This window comes from Thalassophryne amazonica, chromosome 9 (genome assembly GCF_902500255.1).
Source record: "Thalassophryne amazonica chromosome 9, fThaAma1.1, whole genome shotgun sequence".
NCBI classification, from domain to species: domain Eukaryota; kingdom Metazoa; phylum Chordata; class Actinopteri; order Batrachoidiformes; family Batrachoididae; genus Thalassophryne; species Thalassophryne amazonica.
The window spans coordinates 73,019,702-73,036,254 of NC_047111.1; the positions used below are offsets into that span (position 1 = coordinate 73,019,702).

The 16,553-nt window shown below is 42.2% G+C and overlaps 1 protein-coding gene and 1 long non-coding RNA gene across 2 annotated transcripts in view; both read left to right on the forward strand.

Moving 5' to 3' along the window:
• Positions 1 to 16,553, forward strand: part of cadm2a (cell adhesion molecule 2a) — a 962,407-nt gene that overhangs the window by 839,708 nt on the left and 106,146 nt on the right.
• LOC117517365 lies at positions 4,385 to 5,167 on the forward strand. Its single transcript, XR_004562712.1, has 3 exons — positions 4,385 to 4,445; positions 4,529 to 4,589; positions 4,918 to 5,167. It is a non-coding gene; the product is annotated as an uncharacterized LOC117517365 (long non-coding RNA).

The following is a 16,553-nucleotide window of genomic DNA, read 5'->3' on the forward strand; positions in this document are numbered from 1 at the left end:
ACAAAATGAATATACAGGAAATGTTGCTGGTGCCCAGGACAGGAAGGTTACAGAAACACCCACCTCTGGATTGAGCCACACCTCAAACATAGAGAAAAAAAAAACAGAATCAGGCATCAGAAAGACAACAAATACAGTATAACACTGGTCTACAGCCCAAATGGTTCTGAAATAAAGATATTTAATCTTTACTAATTTTGAGCCACAGAGAATGAAAATATTTGAAATTGTTGGTTGGCTGTAGTTTTAAGAAATGCTCCTACTGTGCTACTCAGGATTAATATATAACCATTTTGCTGATTTGAAGTGTTACAAAAAGAGAACAGGTGAAATATTATACAATCAGAGAAATATAAAAAAGACCTGTGTTTATGATTTTTCATGAAAACTCTACTGTTAACACAATATAATTATGTAGATGCAAAATGTAAAACCTTATATATCTTGGAAACAGTAGCCAGTTCGCCATTGTTATTGTCATATTTGAATTCAGCATGCCAAAATCCATAATTAATAGCACATTTTATTTCTGAAGCAGACAATTTTTAAATATTTGTACACCAGTGTAATTTGTCAGCATTAAGCAACAAGAAAAACAGAAGAAACTAGAAGCACTCGGACAGTGCAAACCTCCGCCAAGGCCATAGGGTCACTGACGTCACATGGAATAGCCTTGGCAAAGAGACTATTCCACGTAATTTTACGCATCTACCATCATGTTTCAGATTCAGTGGTTAACCCTCTGGGGTCTGAGGGCATTTTTTGGACAGTTCACTCACCTGGCATAAATGTTTATTATTGCTGTTAACAGCTCTCCCTGCATCCCACAATCAAGTTTTATGTCTCTTATTTTCAGGACAATCTGTACTTTCAAAATATATATGCTATAGTTGTGTTTTATAAGTGTAATAAAGGTTTACAGTCAGAAATTAGAAAGGAAAAAGTAAAATGGAAAATAATTTTCCACACACATTTATTCAAAACACACAGCAAACTATAATAAACTAGTAACACATCACTCCTAAAAACAATGTTTGGTGTGTCACGTGAGGTGAATCTGCCAAACGATTGGATTTTGGAAAACCATGTGACGGTGAACCAATTCCGATTGGACACTCACATTGCTCACATCATCACACAGCTTCTATGAGGAGTACAAAGATGGTGGACGGTGGCTCGAAAGTCTGCGGAGTTAACTTTTCAGCAAAAAAAGTAAGCCGCCCAGACCTCCCGATCCACACACACCTCCCCCAGCTCCTCCGGAGGAAACCCCAAGGCGTTCCCAAGCGACCCGAGAGATGTAGTCCCTCCAGCGTGTCCTGGGTCTTCCCCGGGGCCTCCTTCCAATGGGACATGCCTGGAACACCTCTCCAGCGAGGCGTCCAGGGGCATCCGGAAAAAGATGCCCGAGCCACCTCAACTGACTCCTTTCGACATGGAGGAGCAGCGGCTGGACTCCGAGCTCCTCCCGAGTGACCGAGATCCTCACCCTATCTCTAAGGGAGCGCCCAGCCACCCTGCGGAGGAAACTCATCTCGGCCGCTTGTACTCGCGATCTCGCGATCTCGTTCTTTTAGTCATGAGCCAAATCTCATGACCATAGGTGAGGATCGGAACGTAGATCAATCGGTAAATCGAGAGCTTTGCCCCCCTACTCAGCTCTCTCTTCACCACGACGGTCCGATACAGCGACCGCATCACTGCAGATGCTGCACCGATCCGTCTATCGATCTCACGCTCCTTCCGTCCCTCACTTGTGAACAAGACCCCGAGATACTTAAACTCCTCCACTTGAGGCAAGGACACTCCACTGACCTGAAGAGGGCAAAGCACCTTTTTCCAGTTGAGAACTATGGCCTCGGATTTGGAGGTGCTGATTTTCATCCTGGATGCTTCACACTCAGCTGCAAACCACCCCAGTGCACGCTGAAGGCCCTGATTTGACGAAGCCAACAGAACCACATCATCCGCAAACAGTAGAGACGAGATTTTGTGGTTCCCAACCAGACCCCCTCTACACCCTGGCTGCACCTAGAAATTCTGTCCATAAAAATAATGAACAGAACCGGTGACAAAGGGCAGCCCTGGCGGAGGCCAACGTGCACTGGAAACAGGTTTGACTTACTACTGGCAATGAGAACGAAGCTCCTGCTGTGGTCGTATAGGGACCGGATAGCCCTTAGCAAAGGACCCCGGGCCCTGCACTCCCCGAGCACCCCCCACAGGGTGCCCTGAAGGACACGGTCGAACGCCTTCTCCAGATCCACAAAACACATGTGTTATGGTTGGGCGAACTCCCATGAACCCTCGAGCACCCCGATGGAGTGTGTAGAGCTGGTCCAGTGTGCCGCAACCAGGACGAAAACCACACTGCTCTTCCTGAATACGAGGTTCGACCATCGGTCGAATTCTCCTCTCCAGTACTCTGGAATAGACCTTACCGGGGAGGCTGAGGAGTGTGATCCCCCTATAGTTGGAACACACCCTCCGGTCCCCCTTCTTAAACAGAGGGACCATCACCCCGGTCTGCCAATCCAGAGGCACTGTCCCCGATCGCCACGCAATGTTGCAGAGGCGTGTCAGCCAAGACAGTCCCACAACATCCAGAGACTTAACGTTCTCAGGACGGATTTCATCCACCCCAGGAGCCTTGCTACCGAGGAGCTTTCTAACCACCTCGGTGACTTTGGCCTGGGTAATGGATGAGTCCACCTCTGAGTCCCCAGTCTCTGCTTCCTCTTGGAAGACGTGACGATGGGATTGAGGAGATCCTCAAAGTACTCCTTCCACCGTCCGACAACATCCCCAGTCAGGGTCAACAACTCCCCACCCGCACCATAAACAGTGCTGGTGGAGAGCTGCTTCCGCCTCCTGAGGCGTCGGACGGTTTGCCAGAATCTCTTCGAGGCCGACCGATAGTCCTCCTCCATAGCCTCCCCGAACTCCTCCCAGACCCGAGTTTTTGCCTCTGCGACCGCACGGGCTGCAGCAAGCTTGGCCTGCCGGTACCTGTCAGCTGCCTCTGGGGTCCCACCTACCAACAAAGATAAGTAGGACTCCTTCTTCAGCTTGACGGCATCCCTTACTTCCGGTGTCCACCACTGGGTTTGGGGATTGCCGCCGCGACAGGCACCAGAGACCTTGCGACCACAGCTGCATCGACAATGGAGGTGGAGAACATGGTCCACTCGGACTCCATGTCTCCAACCTCCCCCAAGATCTGGGAGAAGCTCTCCCGGAGGTGAGAGTTGAAGACCTCGCTGACAGAGGGTTCCGCCAGTCATTCCCAGCAGACCCTCATGATACGTTTGGGCCTGCCAGGTCTGACCGGCTTCCTCCCCTCCCAGCAGATCCAACTCACATTATTTGTCTGATCAAGGATTCCAAAAAGGTATAGTTAGGACTATCTATGAATGAATGTTATGGAGTTATGGGGTAAAAACAGCAAGAATGGTGACAAAGGTCAATTTTAGTTTGTGTAGGGGTCAAAAGTTAAAGTTACTCCAATTTTGGTATATAAAAAAAGTGGTGCAAATTATTGGTTGAGTTAATAGGATTAATAAATGAAATAGTTTTGACTGTCTTGAGTGTTTGGGCTCCAGAATAAAGGTCAAACAATGTCGACATCCAGTGGATAATATGACATGTGACATATATTATCCCATAACACGATAACTAAGGATGACACATGGTGCAAACTATTCCTTTTTGAAACCCTATTAACTCAACCAATAACTTGCATCACGTTTTACCAAAATTATAGCAACTTTAACTTTTGACCCCTGTACAAACTGAAATTGACCTTTGTCACCATTCTTGCTGTTTTTACCCCATAACTCCATAACATTAAGTCATAGAAAGTTGAAACTATACCTTTTTGGAATCATTAGGTTCAGACAATTAATGTGGCACAGTTCAATATGATTGGAACATTTTAAATTTGACCCCTGTGTAATTCTTCAATTGACCCCTCCCTGGTCACCTGTTGAAAATTCAAGTGGCTACTCTGTTTTTTCAAAAGAGTAACATCTAAGGAGTATTTGTGCCAAATTTGGTGCTTGCATCACCATTTATTCGGCTATCTGATGTACTATTAGAACAAAAAATAAATAAAGACGCTAAATTCATAATAAATATTAGTGGTGTTTGGTTATCAGTGCTGGCGCTTTTTATTGGTTTATCAGTTTGGTTAGCTGTACCCACCACTTGAATTGACAAAATGAATATGTGAACAAAAGTAGAAAGACAGTGTAACCCCTGTTTAAAACTGATAATAAATAAAATATCTTAACTTCTGCCTCTGATATTCTCCAAGTTCTCGCGGTACTTGGCAGCGCCTCGCGTTAACTCGTGATGCACGTGAATCATGTGACCAACTAGTTTTAAGCATGGCGCAGCAGACATACAGACAGGCGTGGGGGAAACTTCTCTAAGGGTTGCGACAGGTCAGTAATCGCTCTAAACTCATTTTAAACAGTATGTTTTCTTTTTGGTTAATGCCTTATACTTGCTTAAACCTTGCTCATAGATGATAGAGCTGAACCCACTGTCTACATCGCGAGGGATGTGAGTGTAGATCATTGCAATTGGTGAGTGTTTAAATGCTAACGGCTAGCCGCAGCCCATTTATTTCTATGGGATAGCATTAGCTTGGCATAAGCCGCTCCGTAATGCATTTTTTATGGACACTCATTAGCGTAATGCTAAGTTAGCATTAGCATGTGGAAAAGCGTGTGTTGAATGATTTGTGAATTGTTGTTATTCAGATAACTACTGTATTTTGTAATATGGTTCTTAATATGGAAATATTTATAAATGATATCTAGTGCACTGTGAGATAAATATTTATTCATCTTTTGGATATATTTTTGATACTTATGTGTACACTGTTAACTTACTGGTCCTGTACTCATTCAGGCCAGGTTTTTTGTTGTTGGCTGGAAAAGCCTATACAGAAGTTACCTTGATGGCGAGCTGAAGCCCAGGAACGAACAGAGCCAAGGAAAATAACAAATACACCTGCTCAGGAATCATCATCTCTCTTCATCTCCACCTGTGCGGTAGGAGCTGTTTGGCCCAGTTCCCCATTGGTTTTGCTGCTGCCATATCACAAACTGTGGCTGATGAAAGAAACGGAACTTATAAGCTTTTTACAATACCAACTCCTCTTCAACTCAACTCCTCTGGAACAGGGGAGCTTTGGTTCTGAACTTTGGGGTAGGGGAATTTGGACTTTTCCTTTTTTTTTTATTTTTTTTTTTTAACTGTTGTCTATCACTGGTCATGACCAATGCACTGTAAATACTTGCACTTGCATATTTAACAACAAATAATAAGATACCTGTATTTAAAAATCAATTTTGTCTGTGTGTTGCCCATTGCTGCACTACAATTACTAGCCCATAATATATAAATTCCAGCAAATTCAAATTACTTTGTAGTATAAAGGCATAAGTGCTACAACAGGGTGTGTACATGTGTGTTCACTTGCAGTGTTCATCATCATGACAGGATCAGGGTGTTCTGGCTGTGTTGCCCACCTGAGTGTGAGCCACCATACTGGAAATAAATGACAACTGTGACATATTGTTGTGGGATCTGTGGGAATATAGATTATATTATGGGCAGAGCCAGTAGAGCAGTCCGTCACACATTCACATGCAGTTAATGGACGCATGGATGCTAAGAGTGTGTGTGCACATCTATGAGTGTGTGTTTGTGTGAGTGAAAGGGACAGACAGGCAGCAGTGTGTAAGGACATAAGCTTGGAACGGAATCCAATATTCTTATTTCTCAGTCTCTTTGTCCCTCAGATCCCTTCAGTCCCCACCCAGTAATGATATATTTCTATCTCAGTTACACATCGTAACCCAGAGAGACCTCTGCCAATATTGCCACATGCACTACTTGTTTGCACACCACTGAACCGGAGGGAGCTGTGTGGAGACAAGGCAGAGACGAAATTAATATTTATTTCAAATAAGGATGTATGTGTTCGCTATCGTACGAGTATTATCATACTCTCTGACCTAAATTGTAGAGGTTATTGCTTCATCATGTTACGCGATAACTCTATTCCAGGGGGGCTTAAGGAAGAAAGACAGAGATTTGATTTAAATTCCCTCGTGGTCACATCCGGATTCTATTGTGAAACTTGTTAGCCAAGGACAAGGAAACATTACTGTAGGCATAACTTACCGTAGGTCAGTCTGCTGACTTCTCAGTGCGCCATCACTCAAGTCAGCCCATTCACTGAAGAGTTGAAAAGTGAGTGAATAACATCGTGGAGTAGTGCAGGCTATTTTTTCATTTACTGGTAATTGTCCTTGATGGTGACCACTCAGAACAGAATATGGTGGCCATCATTATTCTAACATTTGCATTAAGTTCTATTGAGAGAAGTGAAGATGAAAAGCTCTTGGCACTTGTTTCAAAGAGGCCAATGTTGATGTGGCTGCCGATGACATTGTGAACACAAAGAAGAATTAAATACGGGGAAAACATTTGAAGTCATTTCAGCAATGTTAGACAACCTTGCAGAGCACTTGAAAAGTCGGCAATGGGACTTCATTCATACTACCCAGCTCCTGAGGGTGGAGTGGATCAATGGCCATTAAAGATGTAATTTCAAGGTGGGTCTTGCAAGTCGCAGTGGCATGAATAAAAGATGGGCATTTCACACATACAAAACACATGCTGATCTACTCACACACATATGCTTGTATGAATGAACACACACACCTGAAATCATATCTATTATTGCCCCCTGACACTTGCATGACTTTTATCTGCGCACTTGCACACACATCGACGTGACGATCCCACAAGCAGTGTTTTCATCTGGACGCCGTACTGCCACGCATTGTACGCTGGATGCTGCGCATATAAAATAATTATTTCGTAGTGGATTAATCATTTTCTGTCTGAGTTAGCTGTTGAAAACGCCTCTAATTGTCAGGGCGTGGCACAAATCGAGTGGACACAAATGCGAATTCTCACAGCAGATGCAGTTAGAATAAGGTTTAATGATAGTAACACGCAGAGATTTGGTACACAGATGGTCCAGCAGTGAAGCAAAGGTACAGACAGACGTAAGGCTGAGGCTTGGTCAAATAAACAGGCTGAGGTCAAAATATACGGAGTGTTGGCAATCAGAGGCAGAGACAAAAAAACGTCAAAGGCAAAACAAGGTCAAATACCGGCAGGCAGATCAACAAGCAAAACAAGGCAGGACGTGAAAGCTGGAAAGTGAAATACATTCAACAATCGAGCGAGGGACTGTGAGACTGTGAGGGCTTATATAACTGGTGATGTAATTAGTGGAACAAGACACAGGTGTCGGTGAAGGTTCTGGAAGGGGGCGTGACCAGGAAAGACAAAGGTTAAACATGGGCAAGATAATGGGGAAGGGAGTGCACAAAGTGGAGTGATGTCAGATACAAAGATGCGTGAGCAGCTGCAAGAGCGGGAGTGAATGAAAATGCAAAACAGACAAAGTGTGGGAGACAAAGACACGAGGCGGGTGCAGGAAGTGGAATAAAGACAAACAAATGAGGATGACATGAGAACACACTAAAAACAGAATATGATACTAGGGGACCAGGACAGAGCAAGAATCATGGGAACTAAAAGCAAACCAAGATATAATAAGTACAAAAGAAAAACTACATGAGAACTGATCAGAAAATCAATACTGAAGCAAAGGCTCAACAGGAACTGACTAATTAACAGAAAGCAAAACCCGACATAAAAGTACAACAGAAATGAGAACAGCAGATAAACAAAACTGGTGACTACAGAATAGTGCAATAAATAAAAAGAACTAACTGATGAGCGATAAGTGACAAACAGAACATAATCAGAAGAAACACTTGAAGATAAATAATAGCCAAAACCTGTGACTAAAGCATAATACAAAAATGTGATAAACAGAACTAAGCTATGAATACAAGATGCTCAAAAAAAAACTGAACCAGTGACCAAAGCATAATACAAGAAATGAAGTAAACAGAATCAAACTAAGACTGGAAGAACTAAGTGACCAAGAGAGAACAAATACAAGGTTAATTGACAAAACAAAACCAAAGCTAACATGAAAACCTGACAAGAACAAGAAACACAGACCAGCTGAAGCATGACTAAGATACATGGCATGATTAAAAAATACAAAGGCTCAGAACACAAATGTGGAAAAAGAGGTCAAAATAGTACCAACAGGGCTGGATCATGACACTAATCCCTTCTGGAATCACAGTGGAGTGCCCCAGCTACTTTTTTTGCGCACGCGCGCACTAAACAAGGTGGATGAAGCATTTGGAGCTGTCTAAAAAGGTAATTATTTGTCATGTTTACATTGTCATGTCTTGGTAAAACAGTTGCATGTTATTTCCTTCTTGTGTGCAACTGTATAAGTATGTTCATGATAGATTTAACATCTTGGTATAATTGTTCAGACAAGCTGCGCTCTGATGCGGTACGCTGACACAACCACTCACACAGTTCACTTCTTTGCTTAACTTGACAGCTGCATGTAATGTTGACAAGTAGATCACGCAACAGTCACTACCACCTCATGTTTGTTGCATGACATTTTGCGTGAAAAATTTTTTAACATTTGAAATTCTGTTTGCGCAGTTGCATGCGCCAGTGCCCCGCTCATGTTCAGTCTACACCAGTTAATGACAGGTTTACTCTCCTGCATGACAGTGCGTGAAAGTATGTGCGTCAAGTAGTGCAAGTATCAGGGGGCCTTTAGACTTGTTTCCTTTCAAGGATTGCTAAGGCATTTTTGCAACTGAATGTCAAGAATAAGATTGACACTAAGGTTCATGTTGTTATGTGTTTGGTCTTGATAATCTGGATTTCACATTGCAATATTGGTTGCAATAAAGAACTTTCCATGACATAGTTATGCCTTGTCGTGTCTCTATGTAGGCTCCCAGTACTTACCATTGATTGGTTTGTAGACATGCATGCTTCTGGCATTAAATTCTTTTCGGTGTGACTTGTAGTTCCATTTGATTGTAGGAAAAGGAATGAACACATTCATTTTGTTGTGGGTAAGCTATTACTTTATAATGATTATGGTATTTTTACCCTGACCAAATCAAAATTAGACAGTACTATTTTTATTTTCTTGTTCCTGTTCTGACGGTCCAAACTATCCAAGATGTGGTTTCATCGTTCTAATGAACTAATGACAGTGGATCTGTTTTATCCAGACTGAGATCATGTCTTTTAGTCAGACCAATATTTGGTACATTAGCTCAGACCATGGTCTGAGGGAGCAGGCACACCTGCTACCTTTTATTGATCAGGGGTGGCGACGAAGCAGTTAAGCATGCTTTTTCCAAAGCACAAGGTTTCTGGTTCAAAGCAACCCCATCCCATTTTCCATGTAACCTGGAGTTGTGTCAGGAAGGGTATCCTGACTAAAACTTGTGCCAAATCAAAATGCAGATTCACCTTGGATCTGCTGTGGTGACCCCAAGTAAAAACAATGAAGAAGCTGAAAAGTCCAAAGGTTCTGACCAAACAAGGCAGGAAAAAGCACCCTTCAATGAGTGTAGTAAATTTCTGAACTCATATCAATGCTGGTTCTAGGGAAGGTTTTAGGGGATAATGTCCCCTGTTCCAACACTTTTGGCCTTTCATGGCCTTGATGTCAAACAAGGCAAATTAAATCAAACACATCACCCTAAAACCTCTTTCTTGCTTGATTTAAAAACCAACTTTCACAGTTCTCATTTTACATAACTAGCATCCATGTCACACCTTGACAGTTTAGCCAATGTATGCCAACTGTATTAAAAATTCTGGCATGCGCTGGCGTACATCTAATAAGTTATGGGTAAGTTTTGTAAAAGTTAAGCGCATGAGTGTGTCAGAAAAGTTTGGGCATTTTGGGGTTCACCGAGCCTCTCAAGTTTCCTACTAACAATGCCCATGATTCTGGGCCGAAAATATCAGTTTTTCTGAAATAGTACCAAAAATAATGGATTTAGCCCTATAATGTCAATGAAAGTTGAATATAAATATGGATGTTGCTATTTGTTTTGCCATCTGCCAACAGCCTCTGGGTTACCTCCAGCCTCCTCAATGACACACTGAGTGAAAGCAGCTTGCTGAGATGGAGTGAACGTCATCCTCATGGACAACGAGACCAGCTTGGGACGTTTCAGAATGTCATGAGGGAAAAAACTGAGGTGCCAGTCTTCTTGACATGATTATGTGGTCGCTGTTTGAAAAACTGCTTGAAAGTTTCATCATCATCAGAAAACTCTCCACCTGTCGTGCTGACGACTTTCTGAGATGTAGACACTTGTTCTTCGTTCTCGCGTTTTCTCTCATTCTCTGCTGACAACCGGGACTCCTTCCTCTTCTCCTTTGCAGCAGTTGGCTTGTCCAGAACACCAAAGGTTGCTTTCCGATCTGTTTTCATGGAGTGGAGAAAGGCCAGATCTTCCTGGTTCTTCATGAGCTGTTCAACATTCCAAGGCCAGATGGCAAATATCTCCTGAAGTTTGACCTGCATCTTCTGTAGCTTCTCCTGTGAGACCAGCAGATCCCTGTGTTTCTTTGGAATGGCTCTCATCTTGGCATTCTCATCTGACAAAGCTATTGTCCTCTGAAAGGCCTTTATTTCTGATAACATTGAGATGTTGGCTTTCTGGTAGAAGGTTTCAAGTTGTGCCATCACCAGTTTTGCTGCTTCCCATTTGGTACGTAGCTCAGATGCTCTGTCTTGGATGTGCCACATTATACATCTGAGGACTTGATTGCAGTTTGGAAGCCTTGAACCTGTTATGATAGCATCATCATTGTTTATTGCAGCCCCAAGTCCATATATGGACTTTGCCTTCCTTGTTGCTGATTTTTCATTTTGGCTTGGCCTGATATCCTTTTGCAATGGCTTATCTGCTATAGTGGCAAAATACTGACAAGTACTACAGGATACAATATAGATACCCTGGACACACAAATATTGGGACAAATTTTTTGGTAAGTGCTGAAAAGTACTTGTTCACTCTTTTCACCACTTGAAACTGCTGTGAAAGATTATCAGTAGTAGAGACTACCAGTAAGAGCTCTAAAATAACTGCTGAATGAATACTGTAACACACAATCTGTCTCTCATCTCATTAATCAACCCTCAATAGCAGCAAGAACTTGCCTTTTAAGTCTAGATCTATATACCTGTGTCTTTGTAGGTTTGGTTCCATGAACCCATAGTGGAAAAAGTTTATTTCATGAGACCATGACTAGTGACTACATTCAGCTCTGGTTTTGTGATGACAAAATGCTCAGAATTTCATCAAAAATGATGTATCTCGAAAAACAATGAAGTTAGAGATATAAAATTGGTACCAAAAGATGTGCAATAGCCACATTTATATTCAACGTTTATTGGCACAACAGGGCTAAATGCATTATTTTTGACGTTATTTGAGAATAACTGATTTTCTCCCTGTGTCGGCTACGTAAAGACTTTAGAGGCTTGGTGGACCCCTTAGACATTATTCAATCCAGCAAATATTCCACAGATTTTCTTTTCATAAGTATTGTCATATTTTAAAATTGGGTACAAGTTGAATTTCCAACATTGGGGCAAATGATGCACCCTAGCGTGCATGTATGTGTGTGTGTGCATGCGTGTGTAGGCATGTGTGTGTAGGTGTGTGCATGTGCATGTGTGTGTGTGTGTGTGCATGTGCAGAGTGAAATGGTTACCAAAGGTATGGAACCAAATTTGCACTATAAATGAACCCAAACTGCACTCTAATTGCAGTGCAACACAAAGGGGATGAATTAATCTATGTCATGTGACACACAAAGCACCAATCAAATGACAAGGATTTACTTAGCCATTATATAAAAAGTCTTACACTTACCTGTTTGTTTCACTTGGATTCATCATTACAGCCTGATGAAAACTTAGCCACATAAAGAGTCCTGATTGGGTGCATTTTTCAGCCTGAACCAGAGAACAGCACCGCTTTGTGCCACAACAAAAAATTAACTTATTTTAAAAGTTCAAAGAGTCACAGCTCCTCATTCATTCACATCAGCGTTTAACACAGACATCAGTCGATTCTTCAGCATTCTGCACTCGATGAAAACAAAGCCCATGATCGACCAAGACAAAAATAAAATAAAATAAAATTAAAAATGTTTCCGTGCATCTGTGTGGAGGGGTGAGGCCACGCAAAAGTGTACGCGCACTCGATGACGTGCTTGTCAATATTTATGTGTTCCGCCTGCCAAAGAAAAGGGTTCTGCCGGTGGGGGAAAATGAAAACCAAGGCCCAATCTCAATTCTGTTTTGTACCCCTTCCCTTTCCACTTGGCCCTACCCCTACCCCTACGCCTACCCACTTAAAACAAGGGGTAAGGCGAAGGGGTGTGCCTCTAGCCCTGTGAATTGAGACACCCCTCCGACTTACGGAAAAAAAAAAACTGCCCATCTCAAACTGCTGGCATGTCAACATGGCAACCGAAGTGCAACTTTTTGCAGTAGCCTGTTTGCTCTTTTTATTTTCTCACCTTTCTGCGTGAATGTGAAGAAGTAGAAGAAGTCACCGATTTTTTTCATTGCATCGCAATCATGTCAGAGAATTTTGTGGTATTAATAATTAATTTACTTAATTAGTATAGACTTAGACTGCTGGGGGGTTCCCATGATGCACTGAGTGTTTCTTTCTCTTTTTGCTCTGTATGCACCACTCTGCATTTAATCATTAGTGATTGCCCTTTGTCACCGGTTCTGTTCATTATTTTTATGGACAGAATTTCTAGGCGCAGCCAAGGTGTAAAGGGGGTCTGGTTTGGGAACCACAGAATCTTGTCTCTGCTGTTTGCAGACGATGTGCTTCTGTTGGCTTCGTCAAATCAGGACGTTCAGCGTGCACTGGGGTGGTTTGCAGCCGAGTGTAAAGCGTCCGGGATGAAGATCAGCACCTCCAAATCCGAGGCCATGGTTCTCGACCGGAAAAAGGTGCTTTGCCCTCTTCAGGTCGGTGGAATGTCCTTGCCTCAAGTGGAGGAGTTTAAGTATCTCTGGGTCTTGTTCACGAGTTAGGGACGGATGGAGCGTGATGCGGTTGCTGTATCGGACCGTCGTGGTGAAGAGAGAGCTGAGTAGGGTGGCAAAGCTCTCAATTTACTGATCGATCTACGTTCCGATCCTCACCTATGCTCATGAGATTTGGCTCATGACCGAAAGAACAAGATCGCGAGTACAAGCGGCCGAGATGAGTTTCCTCCGCAGGGTGGCTGGGCGCTCCCTTAGAGATAGGGTGAGGAGCTCAGTCACTCGGGAGGAGCTCGGAGTCGAACCGCTGCTCCTCCACGTCGAAAGGAGTCAGTTGAGGTGGCTCGGGCATCTTTCCGGATGCCCCCTGGATGCCTCACTGGAGAGGTGTTCCGGGCACGTCCCATTGGGAGGAGTCCCTGGGGAAGACCCAGGACACGCTGGAGGGACTACATCTCTCGGCTGGCTTGGGAATGCCTTGGGGTTCCCCCGGAGGAGCTGGGGGAGGTGTGTGTGGATCGGGAGGTCTGGGCGGCTTTGCTTGAGCTGCTGTCCCCGCGACCCAACTCCGGATGAAGCGGAAGAAAATGGATGGATGGATGGACAGAATAATAATAATAGATAGTATTAATAAGTAATTAATTAGTAATTAATTAATTTTAATAATACAAATAAGAATTAATAATTAATCATTAATAACAGTCATAATTAATGTTAATTGATTAATCATTAATTGATTGATTTGTCATTAATTAATTAATTAGTAATTAAAATAAATAAACACTTGAAATATATCACTGTGTGGAATGAATGTATAAATTATACAAGTTTCACTTTTTGAATGGAATTACTGAAATCCACTTTTTCATGATATTCTAATTATATGATCAGCACCTGTATGTATGTTATGTGCTGCATCTAGTTCTGTTACCTTATATTTCTTTTTCAAATTCTCCCATTTTTTTTGCATCCAGCACTATTTCCTTTAGAAATTTACTTGACAAATAATATCAGTCTATTAGGACATCAGGTTATGTGTTACACATATACATGTGTGTGTGTGTGTATATATACTGTATGTTACAACTTACTCCCATTGATGAAACTTCTCATTTTCTGCCTGAATGTTTATTAGGAGACGAGTTTGTTTGTTGTTTGTTTACTAAATACATGCACGTTACACACCTTGAAAGCCAACAGCAGGGGTCGATATTACCAAAGATTTATGAACATACAAATTAACGTGCTTATCCTTTATCATGTTTCTCCATTGTGAGATATAAAAGTGTCTTAGCGTTCATGTGTATATGCATTATAACGCCTCAGCGCACGAGCGAAGTTACGACATTCTTCAGAACAACAATATACTCAACATGCATCCAGCAGCATACACGCTGCTGTCATAGATAATTGTCTGTAAAGTTTTTTGGCAAGTTATAACTTTCTAAACACTGTAATTTGTAATCAAAGCCGCTTACATTTGTGAAAGCCGGTTACATTTGTGGGGCTCTTTCGGCGCCATGTTTGTTTCTTTGGAGACAGCGGTAAGCTCCTCCTACCCCTCCAAATGGAGTGAATCTGAATGCACATTCCATTTGGAGGGGTTTGAAGCCCTCCGCCTTCCCCTCTGCCTCGCTCCAAAAAGAGAACTGAGACACCCCTCTGTCTCTTGTGCCCACGCAAAACAGAGGGGAAGGGGTAAGGGGAATGGCCAAGGGGTAGAATTGAGATTCAGCCCAAGCCAGTCTTAACCGTTCTGACCCATACCATGCAATGCAGCACCAATCCAAAACACTCAGTGGAAATGGGGCCTATGGCACACTTGTGCAATAATCATGCTGTCTAATCAGCATCTTGATATGCCAACCTGTGAGGTGGGATGGATTATCTCAGCAAAGGAGAAGTGCTCACTGACACAGATTTAGATAGATTTGTGAACTATATTTAAGAGAAGTAGTTCCTTTGAGTATATAGAAAATGTTTTAGCTCTTTGAGTTCAGCTCTTGAAAAATGGGAGAAAAACAAAAGTGTGGCGTTTATATTTTTGTTCAGTATGTGTGTGTGTGTGTGTGTGTGTGTGTGTGTATATATATAGATAGATAGATAGATAGATAGATAGACGTGTGTGTGTGTAATATATATTTTGCAGCCAAAGAAATGTCAAATTTACTCAGTATTGTATAGCCCTATAACTAACAAAACTCACGTGCTGATATTGATCTGCATTTCTTGATATTTCATACCAATATTGAGGTCAGATTTCTTTATTGTTTTGTTGCAATTCAAGCCCAATACCTGACCACAGTAGTAAATTCTACTAATCAACTTCTTTCAACTTGCCTCAGGAACAATGCTCTGTTGAGAATTATGAGGGTTGCGTATCAGTGCACCAAAAAGCCTCCACATCATTTGATTACTTAGAATTCTCTTTTCTGTATTAGCCAGAGATAGACAGATATGCATAGAAGTAGCTAAAAAAAAGTTGGCTTAACGTTCTCTGATCACTGATTTTAAATGTTGATGTAGGTGCTAACACAGCTGAGTCGTGATTGTATGCTACCATGAACAGACACTGAGTGATCAAAATTCCAAATCAACCCTGTTTTAGAAATTTAGAAAGTGAGTCCTCAACATTCCAACAGATGGAAATGACATGATAACCCCGGCGTTTTCTTTGAACCACGATATGCAACTTTTTAAAAAATACCTTTTGCATTCTTTGTTAACATAAACAGAAAAGTCTGTTGATAACTAGCATCAATAATGAGAAAATTATTACAATACCGTACAGGTTTAACCATATCAGACCATATCCCATATCACTGCTCCACATCTACATAACTTTCAGGTTCATCCTGTTTGGATGAAACAGAAACAAGACCAAAACCTCCAGTTAGGAGTAGTTGTACCAGAAAGACTCAGGAGACAAGGAAAAAAACAAAAGATTTTAATCTATATTAACACAATACAGAATGTTAGAACAGTCTTTGGTGGAGATCCCAGCTGTATAGGGGTGCATAGATCTCGAGTCCTACCATCGGAGAAAGGCAGGGGTGGAACCTACCCCAGTTGTCAGATAGGGACCAACTGTTGGTGTTGGGGTGGAGGAGGTAGTGTTCAAGCAAACAACTGCAAGCAGCAGAGAGTTGAGTTAGAGCTGACATTTTTAATTACATGCACATTTCCTATTGGTTTCGAGTTTATAACAAAAAGGGTAATCAGCTGCTTCCTAATAGAGATTACAATTGTCACTGATTAGGTGAATCTGAATGAATCTTTGAAATATGAATCTTCCTGGTAAAACTTATGCTATGCTACATTTCCTGTAAGCCAAGCTGTACAGGCCTGAGGGACGAATCTGTGTGGTGTCAATCTAAAACAAAGAGGGAGAACATTTTTAAACATGGTCTTTTTGCCTTTTTGCTTCTAATGCAGTGATTGGCTGAAAGCATGGATGAAAGTGTGTCCTTCAAAAAATACAGCGCTACCGGCAAGACTGGAATCAACTCATGCACAAGGAGAA